Below are 10,939 nucleotides of genomic sequence, written 5' to 3' on the forward strand. Positions count from 1 at the left end.
TCAGGGGAGAGGGGGCCTGCACCCAGTAGGGTGCTTTTGATTGCAATGAACAGATGAACCAACTTAACGTAGCTTCCAGGGTTGTCTGACATTGCACTTCAGAAGGTCATCACGGATGCTTGGTCCTTTCTACCTCTCTCTTCCTCCATCCACAGTGTCAGTTTTGTTCTAGGGCTGGTTCCCTTCTTTGTAGGATTGCTGCCAGCAGCAAGCTGGGCTATCTTCTTCCCCATTTATTTTAGGAAGAGAGAGAAGCTTCCTAGTCTTGTTCTTAAAAGTAAGGAAGCATAAGACATGAAGCCCTAGCAGACTTCTTATCGTGTCTCATTGGCTAGAACTGTTCCCCAGGCCCAGGGGAATGGCATATGCTGATCAGCTTAGGCCTGAGCTCTTGCTCCAGCTGCTGAAGAAGGGAGATGGGATTTCATTTTCGTTGGGTTTGCATTGACTAAATGGGGCCGACCTGGAGGCAGGGTCAGTCCCTGAAACTGAACTGTGGCCACACAGTGGGGGAGGGGGATGGATATCGGGGAGTCAACCACCACGTCAACTGTAGCATCTTATCACTGGAGCCAGGAGACGTGGGCTCAACCACTTGCTAGCTGTGTGACTTTGGGCAAGTGGCTTAACCTCTCTGAGCCTGGTTTTCACATTTTTTTTTTAAATGGGAGAAAAATATGTTTTACTTAATTTTCAGACCGTGAGGGTCAATGAGGTATTGGGGGTAAAAGCCTTTTTAAGGTGCACATGTGAGGAATCAGGAACATCTGTCTCTTGACCAGCTCCTTCCAGATAAATTAAGCAGACCAATCCCTGCCTACTAGAGGTGATGGTTCAAGATGGTGCAGAAGCAGAGAGAAGAGGGGTTTACAGATGAGAATGAGTTAAGGGCAAAATAGGAAGACTGGAGAAGTGAAAGGAGTCCAAGAAAGTGACGCCGTGTCCTTCTTTGTGCCACTGCTGCTGATGTGAACTTTGATCACTTGGTCCGGGTGGTGTCCGCGAGACTTCTCCACTTTCATAGTTAATGTTTTCCCCTTTGTAAGTAATTAGCATTTTGTGGGGAAGTCTTTGAGACTATGTAAATATTTTGTTTATCCTCAAATTTTTATCCACAAGTTTTAGCATCCGCTAATGATTCTTGCCTGAATTATTATTACTATGATGCTTGCCAAATTGAGATTGTCTAACTGTATCATTCCCTATTTTATTAGCCTCTGTCCCAGCTTAAATCTAAGAGCCTGAGTCTCATCGTTGGTCTTAAATGGGGCATTTTTGGTTTTCAGTGGAACTAAACTCCTAACCACCTCTGCCTCCTTCTAGACCTGCAGCCAAATAGCTCCAATCTTCAGTTCATTTAATGTTTTATTTTCTTGAGTTTTGGTCCTTGGAGATATTTATTTTGTTTTTAATGAGGGTGTGTCTTTTTAATTTTCTCTTTTTATATTTCATTTGTTATTGCTTTGAATTTGGGATTGGGGCATGATGCTCAATACAGGTACTTGAATGACATTTTGTCTGGATTCCATAAAAAAAGGGAGGTGGTGGTTGCTCAGAGGAATGTCAACAAAAAATTATGTCCTACTTTAGCCATATATGCCAGGGTGGCAATAGAGGAATGACAAACAGACCACCTGGCAGTGATTCAAGAATCCTTGGACTTATTTCCTGTAATAGCCTCTATCTGCTAACTTGCTGTGTGACAGTGGACAAATGACTTAGATTCTCTGGGCCTCAGTGCCCTCCATTGAAAAATAGTGCTGCTAGACTCCTTAACCTACAAGGTCCTTGTCAGCTCTAGAGTTCCAGGGGTCTACAGGGGATAGTTTAAAACAATGCTCTCTGTTACAGTTGGAAGGGCTGTTGAGAGTATTTGTTCAGTTCAGGCAAATGGTAAATGTGTCGGCCACTCTAATGAAATGAGTACGTTTTTGCTCTAAATGTCATGGATGTTTATTATCAGATTAAACTACAGCAGATCTAATTGTAGCTCTTCCAATTCAAGAGGAGCAATGAAGATTAAATGTTAGGCATAATTAAAGATGCAGATGTAGTTATATTGAATTATAAACTTCATTAAGTGCAACGTCCCAGGAAGGCCCCTGAGACCTACAGCTACAAAGGACTTCTAGTTGCAACACTGCAGTTAATAAAATATTGTAAAGTAGATCTCACTCCAAAAATATTACTACTTGGATGCAAGGAGTTTTTAAAAGCATGGTTGGAGTTGGTTTCAGGGGTAATTTCTTTGCAGATGGTTGGAAGGGAAAACTTTTCCTCAGTATCTCCACAGAGAGCCTCATCATTGGGGCTTGGTGCTCCCCCCTCAATCTCCCAACGTGGGTTCTAGTCTCCTGGGTCAGCAAGAAGGGCAACTTCAAGGTCAGTCAGATTTCATTCCAGAGTCAGTAGTAAGTGGAGTTGGTGGAGAGGGCAGAGGTTTACTACGGACTAGAAAGCCATGTTTTTATATATGTAGAGAGAAAGGTTCTCTTGGTGACATTTTCTTTTCTGTCTGTAAGGATAATACATTATCATTTTACAAATTCATACAATACAGAATAGGATAAAGAAGTAAAAAATAATCCAACTACTTCAAGATAATCACTGTTAATATTTTGATGCATGGATCTCTCCCTCCATCCCTCCCTCCCTCTCTCTCATATTCAATAAAAACAATAGATCCACCTTAAAACCTGTTTTTCCATCTACTTTTTCATTTAACATGAAGTAGACATCTTTCCATGTCAATAAATATTGATATATATTACCTTTTCTAATGGCTAATGATATTCCATTGTATGGATTTAATTTTTGAAAACCAATCCACCATTACTGAGCACTTAGATCTTTCCAAAAGAAGTTTTCCGTTTTTTAACTATTGTAAATAACACTGTAAGGGACATCCTTATTCATGCATCTTTGCCTCTTCATTGAATTACCTCCTTAGGATAAGTTCCTAAAAAAGGATTAGGCAGGGTCAGTTATCTAGTTGCATAATAATGCTGTGCAATGAACGACCTCAAACTTAGTAGCTTAAAACAATAAGCATTTATTTTGCTCTTGAATCTGGGGGTTGGCAATTTAGGTGGCGCTTGACTGGGCTGTTCTGGGCTTGGCTGGTCTCACTCACATGTCTGTAGTCAGCTGCAGGTTGGGTGGCCTCAGCTGGTCTTGGCTGGGACAGTTCGGGTGGCTCAGCTTTGCTCTGTGGCCCAGACATGTTCTCGGGGCAAAGGCAGAAGAAGAGGGAAAGCAGAAACAAGTAAGGGCTTTTTTAAGTGTCCGCTTGAGACCAGTACACTAACATCGCATTGGCCAAAGCAAATCACGTGGCTGACTGCAACCTTAAGAGGTAAAGATGGGAGGAACCACAAAGTCACGTTTCAGAAGGCTTGGATACAGAGTGGGGTGTTGATTTGGGGTCTCCCCCATTGGCAGTCAAAGCACACGCACATTTAACATTTTGATGCATACTTACGCACTGTCCAGCTGATGGGACCTGTTTACACTGCCACCAATGATGATGAGCTACCCTTTGTGGAGTCTTCAGTTAATGGGCCCAACTTCTGCTTCCTGACGGGCATTCTCTGCTCAGGGAGACCCGTCTCTCTCCTCGCTGTCCCATGAGCATCTCATGCTGATTTTTCTCCAGGCTCCTGCTGCTCTCTCCTATCTCAAATGTTCTTCCTCCATCTATCCTACCCATGTCCCACCCACCATATATCCAAATCCTGCACATTTTTCAAGGCTCACCTCTATCAACTCTGCAACTCCCAGGGATGTTGCCTTCCTCTGAGCTGTGGTAGAGCAGGTAGGGTGACCAACTTGTTCCAGTCTGCCCAAGATTTTACTGGTTTTAAAAACGTAAAGTCCTGCATCTCAGGAACTCCCTCAGTGCTGGGCAAACCCAGCCAGTTGGTCACCATAAGAGAGGGGGTTGGCAAACTTTCAAGGGTCAGACAGTGACTATTTTAGGCCACATGATCTCTGTTTCAACTACTTGGCTCTGCCAATGCAGCATGAAAGCCACCATAGACAGTATGCCCCAAATGGGTGTGTCTGTGTTTCAATAAAACTTTATTTACAGAAACAGGCAGTGGACTGTTTGCTCCATGTGCCATAGTTTTCTGATTCCTGCTTTAGGGCTTAACATTTGTTCTGCACAATTTAATCCTACATCATATTTTCTCTTATGTTGTTTCATGTGGATTTGTCTTGTCTCCTTGTTTGGAATGTAAGGGAAGTATAATATCTTGACAGCATGCTCTGTCACTTAACAGCTATGTGAACCTTTCTGGCCTCAGTTTCCTCATCTGTCAAATGGGATAATACATAATGGTATTGACCTCATAGGGATTTCTGAAGATTAAATGAGTTAATCTTTGTACAGCCCCTGGCGCACCTGGCACATCGTGAGGACTCAGTAAATGTGAGCAGCTACCATCACCACCACCACTACCATGATCAACCCATGTGACTTCTGGAGGAGCTAGCACAGTTCTGGTTACAGAAGAGGCTCAGTAAATAGAATCATAAAGATAGATGATGTTAAAGAGGGAAGGCTCTTCAAGAATGTCTCATTTAGGGCTTCCCTGGTGGCGCAGTGGTTGAGAGTCCACCTGCCGATACAGCGGATGTGGGTTCGTGCCCCGGTCCGGGAAGATCCCACATGCCGCAGAGCGGCTGGGCCCATGAGCCATGGCCACTGAGCCTGTGCGTCCGGAGCCTGTGCTCCACAACGGGAGAGGCCACAACAGTGAGAGGCCCGCATACCGCAAAAAAAAAAAAAAAAAAGAATGGCTCATTTAACACCCTCATTTTAGAGATGAGCATCGTGGAGTTACTCCTGTGCTAAGGATGGTGGGATGCTATCCATCACAACCGACAGTGCCCCCCCCACCAGATGTTACCCACCTTCATCCCGTGGTTACCCATCAGCCCCTGCATGCCCAGAGGCCAAATTCCAGCTTCCATGTCATGGGCAGTCCACGGAGAAGGCCAGCTTTTGTCTTGTTTTCGGTCCCCTGGTCTTTTCCTTGGGATGGTGTTCACTCACCTGAGCTGTGCAGGTGAGGCTCAGAAGAGGACCAACCTGAGGTTGTAGCTGGGAGGTCCAGCACAGGTGGAGTCAGGTGCTAGTAGTGTGTCGAAAGTGGTCAGAACTAAGGCCGTGGGTGCACAGGTGTGCTGGGTTTGCCTCAAGCTGGGGCCTGGCATGTGGTGTGCAGGCAGCCACTTGGATCAGGCAGGCCAGACAGGGCCCTGGACTACACCGTGCCCTTCTCTTAGGGTGGGAGGCGAGAAGGGGAGACCCCATGGGAGATGCTGGTCCAGTGACCCCTTTGGTCAAGTCTCTGCCACCTGGTTCTTCTTCAGGCGCATCTCATCGGGATACTTCTTCCATCCTGGTGCTGGTTCAGCTTTGATCTGGGAAAATAAAATGCCAGGCTGCTGGGTCCCCAGCTGCCATCTTCTGCAGCAAGAGTGAGACTTCATGATCCTGCTGGCTTACGCGCACTTCATTTCCCGGTAATTAAACAAGTGGAGATCAAAGTCGACAAATCTCCCCCATCTCTCAGCGCAGCAGATGAAAGGTAAATATTTCCAGCAACAGTTTTTTTTTTCCTCATTAAAAGTGAGATGTGAAATGTCTTCTCCTTACTTTGAAGAATACTGATAAGTTCAAGGTCACTCCAGATAAGATATTTAGTTTGACTGTCTTTATTATTCCACACCAATTGTTGGTCTGTAAAAAATTGGGTTAACTTGAGGCGATTGCAGAGGCTAAATCATAGCAAATAAGTCAGAAGACAAAGGAGAGTAAAGAATGATACCAAGATGGTAACTGGTCCGCACTGTGGAAACCTACGCCTTGTGTATTATCTTCTCGTTGCCGGGCAGGTGCAAGGGCTTCTGAGGCCAGTATCTAAGATGGGTCCTGGAGTCCTACATATGGAATCTCAGGCAGATGGCCCGATGCTTTCCCGGCTGGGCTCCAGAAGAGACCATTGAGATCTGCTGTTTTCTTTGTAAACGAAAGAACCCATCCCTAAGGCCATGAATCTGGGGGAGCTGGTCTATCCAACCTGGGTCCACAAATGCCTGCTGCGTGTCATCAGGCTCTTTTCAGTGCAAAGAACAGACCTCCCTTGAGCAGGTGGCTACTGTAAAGACACCGCAGGGACTCGGAATCAGAACAGGAACTCGAGTGTGGCTCAAGGAGCCCACAGAGCCTTGGGAAGGAAGAAGACAGCCGCTTCCTGCTCTCTTCTGACTGCCCTCCCTGGCTTATCCATCCTTGCTGCCTCCGACTTCCACCTGCTCACCAGCTCCCGGGGCTGCTCTGAGTGCAGGCCTCCCCCATGTCCCCTCTGTCCGTCTCTCACAGCTCACCTCTTCAGTCCCTCGTTCTCCGGTTCCAGACTCCAGAGAGAGAGGGAGAGAGAGATCTGGCTGACCTGGGCTGTCCTGTGGAGTGAAGTCACAGGTTTCTGGCCAGGCTGGGGGTGTTCCAGGCCACGCCCCCACCCAGCTAGCTGTAAGGATGGGGCCTTGTCCCCAGAGTCACACGGTAAAAAAATGCCAGCTGCCCCTCAGCAGCAGATGTGGGTGTGAGATTCTCCTCATGAGGGACTCTGGTGGTGTGAGGCTGTGATGGGCGTTTTAAGGGGTGTCAGAGCAGGACCAAGAGGCTGATGGCTTGGGTTGGACTCTTGGCTGGCTTTTTATGAGCTGTTTTGTTGGTTTGTTTTTGAGATGTAATTCACATACCATAGTATTCACCGTTTTTTTGGTTTGTTTGTTTTGTTTTATTTATTTATTTTTGCGGTACGCGGGCCTCTCACCGCTGTGGCCTCTCCCGTTGCGGAGCACAGGCTCCGGACGCGCAGTCTCAGCGGCCATGGCTCACAGGCCCAGCCGCTCCGCGGCATGTGGGATCTTCCCGGACCGGGGCACGAACCCGTGTCCGCTGCATCGGCAGGCGGACTCTCAACCACTGCTCCACCAGGGAAGCCCCTATTCACCGTTTTAAAGTGCACAATTCAGTGGTTTTCATTATATTTACGAGGTTTGGCGACCATCACCACTGTCTAATTGCAGAACATTTGCATCACTCTCTGCACTCGGGGATTTCCCCGGCGGTCCAGTGGTTAAGGTTCAGTGCTTCCAGGTGCCCGGACGAGGGACGGAGCTGGGAGACGGCGTCCGGAGCGGCTCGCTGGCTCGCGTTGGCACCCGTCGCATCTGGGGCTTTCCGGAGCCGGCTGAGCCCGAGGAAAGGTGGTGAGGTCTCCGACGGACGGCGGACGCGGCGGCTCAGTTCGGAGTCTGGTACCATGAGGTCAGTCACCGTTACTCTCAACGGCTCCATTTTGCCCAAACCGGTGAAATGTCCTTCTCCCTTCTCCGTGTGTTCTCCCTTGTGATCCCCTTTCTCTCTGTCGGGACGCTCATTAGCAAGAACTTTGCTGCCCTGCTTGAGGAGCATGATATTTTTGTTCCAGAGGATGATGATGATGATGACTAACAGGGCATGGAGGAAGTGTAGAAAGGAGAAAGTCCTGACTCGAGAAATGGTGATGCTCGCACCCTCTCCTCCTTCCCTGTCAGCACGTGGGAAAGCACCAGGGAAAGCCCGCAGCCTCCCAACCCTAGTGAAGCCTCCTGCATGGTCTGTGACCGTAGCTCAGATCCCCAGGCTCCGGGAGGCTCCTGGAGATGTGCTGCCCACCGAGCATAATCAAATTATGAATAAACATAATAAATATCAAAAAAAAAAAAAAGGATTCTGTGCTTCCACTGCAGGGGGTGCGGGTTCCAGGAACTAAGACCCCACCGTGCTGACAAAAAATTAAAAAAAAATTAACTCTGCACTCAAAGCAGTCCCTTCCCGTTTCCCCTCCCCCAGCCGCAGGCAGCCACTGATCTACTTTCTGTCCCTGTGGATTTGCCTTTTCTGGACGTTTCATGTAAATGGAGTCATACAATATGTAGCTTTTTGTGTTTGGCTTCTTTTACTTGCATAATAATTTCAAGGTTCATGTATATTGTGTAGCACGAATCAGTACTATGCCTGAATAATATTTAATTTACGGATATACCATATTTCATTTTTCCATTCATCAGTTGATGGACTTTGTGTTGTTTCTCCTTTTTGGCTATTATGAATAACGCTGCTATGAATATTTGTGTACAGTTTTTAGGTGAACACGTGTTTTCATTTCTCTTGTGTAGATATCTAGGAGTGGAATTGCTGAGTTACATGACACTTCTATATTTATCTTTTTTTTTTTTGGCCACACCACTTCCTAACCACTGGACCACCAGGGAATTCCCTATATTTATCTTTCTGAGGAACTGCCAGACTGTTTGCCAAAGTGTCTGCACCATTTTACATTCCCACCAACAGCGTACGAGAGCTCCAACTTCTCCATATCCTCGCCAACACTTACTATCTGTCTTTCTGAGTGTAGCCATCCTGTGGGTGTGAAGTGGTATTTCACTGTGGTTTTGATTTGCATTTCCCCAGTGGCTAATGATTTGAGTGTCTTTTCACGTACTTGTTGGCCACTTGATACCTTCTTCGGAGAAATGTCTATTCAAATCTTTGCTCATTAAAAAAAATTGACTTGTCTTTCATTAATTTACTAGCTGTTTGACATTGGGCTCATTGCTCAATCTCTCTGGGACTAAATTTTCTCCCCTTAACAGTGGGGGTACCTACCTTTCAAGGTCGTTGGGGACATTACATGAAGTCACGCATGTCAGTGCCTTCCTTACACAGTGCCTGATCGATGGAAAAAACTCAACTTATTGCGCCACTGTGAAGACTAACTTAATTTCTCAGTAGTATAATCTCTCCTCCACAAAGGAATCTGTTTTGCAAAGAGGGAGAAGGGACTTATGGAGAACAATTTGATCAGCAGCTGAGAAGCTGTGTCTGGATGGAGAGCGAGGATTCTCATCCCCACCAAGGGACAGACGTCAGTTACAGTAGATGCTTAATGCCTTTTTTGCTCAATAGGGTTTCAGGCCAGGGCTGAGGACAGTAGAAGAATTTGGGAAGTGACAAAACGAGATAAGCTGGGGGGACATACGCAGAGAACAGAGAATCTTTAAAGGTGGTTTTTATGGAGCTTCACCTTGCGATGTATAAAATGTCTTCCTTGTCTTCCCACCAAAGTGTTAGTAAAATCGACATCTCACTAAGAAATGTAGAGTTGGATCTTTTTGAGAGAAAGCTGTGAAATGCTTCTGGTTGGAGGGGGTGGGGAATGAATGGGGTCAGCCACACCTGGAGTTGCACCGTGATTAGTGGAAGATGTGAGTCCAGGGAGTGCAGGGGGTCAGGTCCCTTTCCTAGCTGCTCGCTGCTGCTGTGTGATGGGGGGCAGGCTGGCCCCGTCAGCCTCCATGGTTCAGGGTGGGTGTGTTCAGGGCAGAGATCTCCTAGCCCTGCTGGGTGTGGGTGGTGCTTCGGAGCCAGGCCCCCAATCGGCTGAATGAGCATGGGGGGTTTTACTTCTGCTGTGCTGGTGTCACTTCCTCTCGGCTGGTGCATAGACCCCCTCCAGGCTGGGTCTGCAGCTGGTGCAGTTCCTCTGACAGTGGCCGTCCCCCGGGGCCACAGAAGGGGATTCTCAGCCTTTCAGATTTCAGTAGGGAGAACTTGTTTTGGCTGGGCACTGCCTGCAAGATGCCTGTGGGCTACAACAGTTGTCTCCCATCAACGGGATGCCGAAGTTAAAACTACCCCCATATCAAGAAAGTACTGCCTTGCTGGGGCATGGGCATTTCATGCCCTCAACATGGGATTCCATGTCAACGCTAGGATCATCCCTCTGGGCATGTGTGATGGCTGGCATGTGTGCAATACCACCTGAAGAACTATTAGAGAACAAGCTCTCTTATAAAAACACCCAAGAGGACAATTTATTTGTCAGTCCACAAACACAGATTAAATAGCACCTGCTGGGTAACGTGCACTGAAGCAGGCATTGGGGGAAAGACAGAGGTGAATGAATGAGATCTGCCATTCCATCTAGTGGGAGGGATAGAGTTAGACCAAGAGGGAAACAACATGCAGAGTTCATGATAGGATGAAATAAACGTCATAGTACAGTTCGAAGTAACCTGCTGTGGGTGGAGAGAGCACTTCATTGTAACTGGAGCATGAGGGAAAATGTGGTAGAGGGTGATGGGGCCTTGGAAGGGGGAGGATGCTCCTGGCTGAGGCACTGCCAGGATCGACGTGGCGTGGGTAGATGGTGTGGGGTGTGAGCAGAGAAGGGTGGTTAAGTTCTGGTGGCTGGAGCACAGGAAGTGTGGACAGCTGACCGGGAGAAGAGGCTGAAGAGGTGAGCTGCGGCCAGGTGGTGGGAATCTTTGGTGTCAGGCCAAGAGGTTTAGACTTTATTCTGGAGGCAAAAAGGAGACCAAAGAGGACTTCAAACAGGGGCTGTAGCATGGTCCTGCCTCTTTTTAGGAAGAAAGTGAGACAGAAGGAAGACAGCTAGGAAAGGTGAGAGGCTCAGAAGATTAGTATTAATCAATCATTGTTAATTATATTTAGGAGTGAGAATTCCATTATGGATTTTTTTTTAAAGAAATAGGAGTCCTCATCAGATGCATCCTTAGCTCAGACCCATATTGAAATATCTACAATGACTCTGTAATTGAACCCTGAATAATGCTGGCCACTGGAAGATCTCAGGGGCTGGGCTTCAGTGGGTGATGGTGGAGTAGGTATTATTGGGATGGTCCAAGGGAGATAGGAAGCCCTGGTCCAGGATAGGGCCAGGTGAGGATGGAGTGGAGGGTGGATGAGGGAGAGGATATGAAGTAAAGCTGATTAGACTCTGAGTCCCTTTGGGGCAGGGGCCAGGTCTTCTGTTTCCTGCACAAGGTCTGGGGCATAAAGAAGGGGCCTGCTCCA

General features: G+C 47.2%; 1 pseudogene; it reads left to right on the forward strand.

Moving 5' to 3' along the window:
- Positions 1–6,914: 6,914 nt before the first annotated feature.
- LOC137208719 (essential MCU regulator, mitochondrial pseudogene) lies at positions 6,915–8,640 on the forward strand (annotated as a pseudogene).
- Positions 8,641–10,939: the final 2,299 nt, after the last annotated feature.

The sequence above is a fragment of the Pseudorca crassidens genome, chromosome 16 (assembly GCF_039906515.1).
Source record: "Pseudorca crassidens isolate mPseCra1 chromosome 16, mPseCra1.hap1, whole genome shotgun sequence".
In the NCBI taxonomy this organism is placed as follows: domain Eukaryota; kingdom Metazoa; phylum Chordata; class Mammalia; order Artiodactyla; family Delphinidae; genus Pseudorca; species Pseudorca crassidens.